The following is a 6000-nucleotide window of genomic DNA, read 5'->3' as shown; positions in this document are numbered from 1 at the left end:
TTGACTTGATTAGGCATTTATAAGTACTGGAGATCAGGATTTCGATATCTCTGGGGGCCAGAATTCAACCTATAATGACTAGTGGTGGGTCTTCCCCACGAACCAAGGCTGGACATCGCCTCCCTGGGCTCCCACGTCATGGTGGCAGCCTCACCACACACTTGAGCCTTGTTTGGCAAACTCACTGCAGCTCCTGTGCCTGGAGCTTAGAGTAAGAACAACCAACAAACACAGCGCAAGAGACAAAGACACAGCCCGGACCCTCCTTCAGTCCCCCATCTGGTGCCGGAGCGCCAGTATCAATAGATAAACAACAGCATCAAAATAAAGGTGGAAACTGACAAGTGTCAACAAGAACTAGGGCTCACTTCCTGTAAGATTTCAAGAGAGGAAGAGAGACAATGAATGTAATGAAGGCTTCCTGGAGGAGGTAGCACTTGAAGTGGTCCTTGAAGGATGGGTAAGAGTTAGCCATGGGAAGAGGGAGGGAAAGGGGACGTGTGAACACAAAGACATAAAGGTACCTGTGATGCAGCCTAAACCACATAGAAATACCTCCATATCCTGTGTCCTCAAAGCAGTCATTGGGTTTCTGTTCATCCTTCCATCTCTTCCCCTCCCCCACCCCACTGCCCCAGGTGATCACTGTTTTATGCAGAGATTAGGAAAACCGGTCACTTTACTGCCTTCACAGTACTTGTGTGAGGCACACGTGACTTGCTTTATAGACACAAAGCAGTTTACCCAGCAATCACAGAAGAACCTCTTTGGAGCCTGGGGTCACGTACATGAGCACTTCAGGTTCCAAATCATATTTGGTCCATCAGAACTCTCCCACTGGGTGGTGAGGTAAATAAATATCGTCTTAAATTCTAACTTTCCTAATGCGACATTTTTCCTTTTGTAACTTTGAATCCTACCGACAATCAGATCTGAAGAATCCCTAAGTAAGATCCAGACAGCGGATAGGACAGTTGTATATTTAGGACAGCGGTGTTTTCGGAGCTTAACAATAACTAATCCAAGTAAACAGGACTTCCGAGGGACAGACACACATAAACTATTTAGATGGACAAAAAGACACACCCAGAGTCTGAGAAAACCATAAACCCACCCTGGAATGAACCCACCCTTTAGAGGGCGGTTGAGAGTTCCCTGAGTGACCTGGACGAATAGGCTACATTTCCGGGACTTTTCTGGAAGTGGAGGGAAGGAGAGGAAGGTGGTTACCGTGGAGCCGCAGAGCCCTCCCCTAACGCTGGAGCTGAGCAAAGGGGCCCCTGGCTTGTCGGTCGGACGTGCTCGGTGGAGACAAGCTGGTGGGGCTCGTGTTAACACACACCCGCCCCTCTTCACACGTGGGGAAAATCCCGAGTCCAGAGAAACACTCCTCGCCTCACAGCAGAGGTGGCCATGTGCGTACGAGATGCAGAAACCGTGTTGTCAGACGGACCCTGCAGAGACTTGGGGGGATTCAGTTGATGCCTCCTACCAGGGCAAACAACAGAAGCTGGATTCATTTGAGGCTGAGATCATTCAAAGGCAGTGTAGACAGAAACAACATCCAAGACGGTCATCAAACTGAGCACACACCTCTTGTGCATAAAAATGATACAACACTGAGAACCTGCTGTACAGCACAGGGAACCCTTCTCAGTACACTGTAATGACCTATATGGGAATAGAATCTAAAAAGGAGTGGATATATGTATCTGTATAACTGACTCACTTTGCTGTACACCTGAAATTAACACAACATTGTACATAAACTGTACTCCAATAAAACAATAACAAAATTAAAAAATGATATAACACTGGCCAATGCAGGTAAAAAATATCAGAATATAAAGTCAACTTCACACGAGCGTCCTCATCTGGCCGTGTCGTCACCTGACCCTGTGTTTCTGGCATCGAGTGCGGAGCGCCGTGTTGCTTCTGGACCCCAGGAGGAAACACGGGCTGACCGAAGGGGTCGCTGGGTAAGTGAGGGGTGATGACCTGAATCAGACCCTGAAGGGCCCCTGACAGTTCATCGTGAAAAGTCACGTGGACGATTCTGTCCGCACAGAGTGACATGAAGCTCTAGGAAGGAGGCCGTGTTTGTTTCATGCCAGGAAAGCAGCACAGACATCCACGTGCAGCCCTTTCACGCTCACAGTTTTAACTGCTTTGCTGTCTCGTCTATGATAGAGGCCAGGGCAGCAGCCCCGTTCCAGGACCTCAGACATGAGTCCTGCCAGCTCCAAGCGGTGGGGAGGGTCTCCACTGACAGGGGCATCTCTCCACACACTTAGCACCAGGGCCCATGAAGTGGGACACACGCACTGGAGCCCCTGCCTGGAGCTTCCACGCGGAGCTTCAGCTCGAGGTCCCCAGGCCAGTGTGACCAGGAATACTTCCCCATGGAATAGCTACTTACAGCAGAGCTTAAAAGAAGATGGAATAGAAAATGTAACAGGAGAGGCTGCAGCACTGCAGCTGAGCTCCCCAGCCCAGCCCCCGTGGCCGGCCTCCTGCTCAGTTCTGACACCGGGGAGTGGCTGGCCTCTGCTCACCCCTGGAGATGGACCCCTCTGCCTCCCTCTGTTAACTGACTTGTTCGTTGCTGTGATCGGCACAGGTGAGCAGTGGAACTGCATCTTCCAGAAGGAGTTAAGTTGTGCAGCCAGCACTCAAGATCAAGGTCTGCACGATGCACCCCTGGACTCCTGGAGCAGCAGACCAAGTTTGCCCCAGGGGAGGGTCTCTTTCTGCAGCCCTTTCCCACCCAGCACCTCCCTCAGGCCCCATCCCTGCTTCCTGGACTGCACTGGTTTACTTCCCCTGAAGCCCAGTTTCCTTGCCGATGTCCTGGGCACCACGTGACCTCTCCACCTCCATCCAAACGGCCAGAGTCTTAACGCGGATCAACCTTAGGAAAGCTCTCTGGTTAGACTACACCATGAAGCTGCTCTGAGAATTAAGTGGTTGTATGCCCTTCTGTTTGATCCTTGACACCAGTTTTTCCAAATTCTTCCCACCTCCTTTGACTGACACATCCAGTTCCAGAAAGTTCTTTTTATTCAAAAGTCACAGGGTACAGCATTTGGCAACCATCACAGGAACCATCAACTCAGGCAAGAATCATCAATGGATGATAAATGGGGAAAAGCCTGATGAAGCACAGAAACCTTCCAGTAGACACAGAGCACAAACGTTACACGTGGACAGTCAGAGAATCTGGCTTAAGGATAGCTGGTGATTCTTTATGTTATCTTTGCAATTTTTCTCTAAGTCTGAAATTATGAAACGCTAAATATATGAGTTCCTAGCTACCAGAGGGGCACCTAGAAAACAGGTTTGCCACCTCTAGACGTGAGAACTGGGGACAGGGCAGATCCTAGAGTCCTGAGACGAGCTCAGTTTGAAGGCCTGGGCATCCTCGCTGAGGATCAGAAGGTAGGGAAGGAGGCGGGGGTGGCGCTGGGGCCTCCTCCTCAGAGAGAAAACAGAAATGAAGTCAGAAGCAACTCTCCCTTTTATTTGGGTATTCCCTGGTAGACCCCAGGAACCCCCAATTTGACTACAGGAGACAATTCCTTAAAAATTTTTATTTTATTTTATTGAATTACAGTTGATCTACAATGTTGTGTTAGTTTCTGGTGTACAGCAAAGTGATTCAGTTATACATATATATATAAGAGTTTGCATCTGCTAACCCCAAACTTCCAATCCATCCCTCCCCGACCCTGGTTGCCAGGCCTGGCATCCACAAGTCTGTTCTCTATGCCTGTGAGTCTGTTTCTGTTTCATAGATAAGTTCATTTGTGTCATATTTTAGATTCCACATATAAGTGATAGCACATGATGTTCATCTTTCTCTGTCTGACTTACTTCACTTAGTATGATCATCTCTAGGTCTATCCACGTTGCTGCAAATGGCATGCTTTCACTCTTTCTTATAGCTGAATAACATTCCAAGGGGAGAATTTCTTATGCATAGTTGACTATTTTGGTCTCATTACCATCTAGAACAATCTTGTGTATCACTGAGTAACAGATTAACTTTGCTATCAATTTTATGACTCCAATCCCAGTTAAGTTACTGGTGTTATTACTATTACTACTTGGCTCAGTTCTAATAATTTCTTGTTCAGGTAGCTTGTGTATTCCTTTATAAACATAAAGGAACAGAGAAGACTCAGCCACAATTTCTCTGTTTGCTTCTGGGCGCACCGGGCTGTGTCTGGGCTCTTTCAGGCAGAGAAGCTTGGTCTTCGTAGGCGGCCTTGTCATCTAAGGATCAGTCAGACAGATGGGATTCAATTCCAGTGCCTGCCACCTCAGCAAGCTGAATTTTGAAACGCCCTGGTGTGACATGAGAGGTTGGGGGTGAATGAATGTACTTTATCTTATTTAGCTAATTAATTAATTTATTTTTGGCTGCAGCATGCGGGATCTTAGTTCCCTGACCAGGGATCAAACCCGTGCCCCCTGCAGTGGAAGCGTGGAGTTCTAACCACTGGACCGTCAGGGAATTCCCTGCATGATTGTACTTTAGGTTGAAGTTCAAGTAAAATGTTTAAGGCACACTTACGTCATTTTTATGATTTCCCCACTTCTGACAACTTGTTTGATTCATCAGAGCCAAACGTGTCAGATGAAAGGCCCTCCAGCGTGTTTCACCAGGAAGGCTGGTGAGAAGCAGAAAGCCATCTGCTAGGCAGATTTGTCCCACTTCCTCCCAGAATGTTTGGTTGGGGCTCTTTCCCAGTGGCTCCCCATCTTGGCTGCTCACGGGAACAATCTGGGGAGCTTCGACATCTCTGATGACGCCCCCTCCCCACGTCTCACGCCCCAGACTCTGGTTTAAGACCTTGGTAGGGCCTGGGCTGTGATGCGCAGGTGCCGCCAGCTTGAGTACCACTGCTCTGTGTTAAACGCTTAGGTCTGTGGCCATGCGTGCGAGAGTCAGATGGAGAGTCTCAGCTTCCGCTCTGCCGCTCCCTGCAAAGCCAATGGGGGGCTTCTGCAGACAAGCTGTGAGAGTCTCTGAGTTGTGCTGCGGAGCCTGAAGCCCTGGAGGGCAGCTCCAGACAGTGGAAGGGACCAGGGACAGTCCACACCATGGTAGCAGGTGGGCTGCGGGTCAGACAGCGAGGTGGGTCGGCTGGCATGAAGTGTGCGAGGAGATGACCAATCTCAGCTGCAGATGCCGAGCTCGGGTGTGGGAAGTCATAGGTCATGATGGAGGAGAATCTCCTTGAGGTCAGGCCTTCCTTTTTCCTCCCAATGGATGATGGACAGAGTCCATTCTCACCATTCGCGGGAGTCGTGGTCTAGACTGCTCCCTCCATGAGGCACATCACAGCCTTCTTGTGCTCAGGGCACCAGACAGCACTGCAGTGCTACACTTGGGGCCAGCTGAAACACTGAAATCACCAAAAACGAAAACAAAAGCAAAACAAATGCACAAAAGTACAAAAACATGGTGATAAGCAGACAGATCACAGAAGGACTCATGTTTATATAACAAGAGCTGAAACAAGAGGGCAGAATAGGTGAGTCAGGCGACTCAGACTCTTACTGCTGTGCTCATGTCCACCACCGACTGTGAAAGCGGCCTGTATACCGATTTGGGGGTTACAAGTAAATGTTAATGAGTAGGTGAGTTTGCAAACATGGGATCTGAAAAAAATGAGGATCGATTATACCCAGATGATGCCATTTCCACTACCTTTCCTGTGTCGTCCCCCCGCTGCCCCCGTCACAGTCCTCACCTCCTTCAGAAGCCCACTTGCTGTGTCGGGACAACTCAGTCCATCAAGTGAATAACCCATCCATCAGTACTAATGATGTATTTTGAAGCACCTAACAACTTTTGAGAGTGACAGGAAGAAAGACAAATACAGAAAGCAATGCTGGGACTTCCCTGGTGGTCCAGCAGTTAAGATTCCATGCTCTCAATGCAGGGGGCCCAGGTTTGATTCCTGGTCAGGGAACTAGATCCCGTGTGCAGCA

The sequence above is a fragment of the Hippopotamus amphibius genome, chromosome 5 (assembly GCF_030028045.1).
Source record: "Hippopotamus amphibius kiboko isolate mHipAmp2 chromosome 5, mHipAmp2.hap2, whole genome shotgun sequence".
Classification (NCBI taxonomy): domain Eukaryota; kingdom Metazoa; phylum Chordata; class Mammalia; order Artiodactyla; family Hippopotamidae; genus Hippopotamus; species Hippopotamus amphibius.
The sequence above is the reverse complement of the archived record's forward strand: the minus strand, read 5'-3'. Positions refer to the sequence as shown.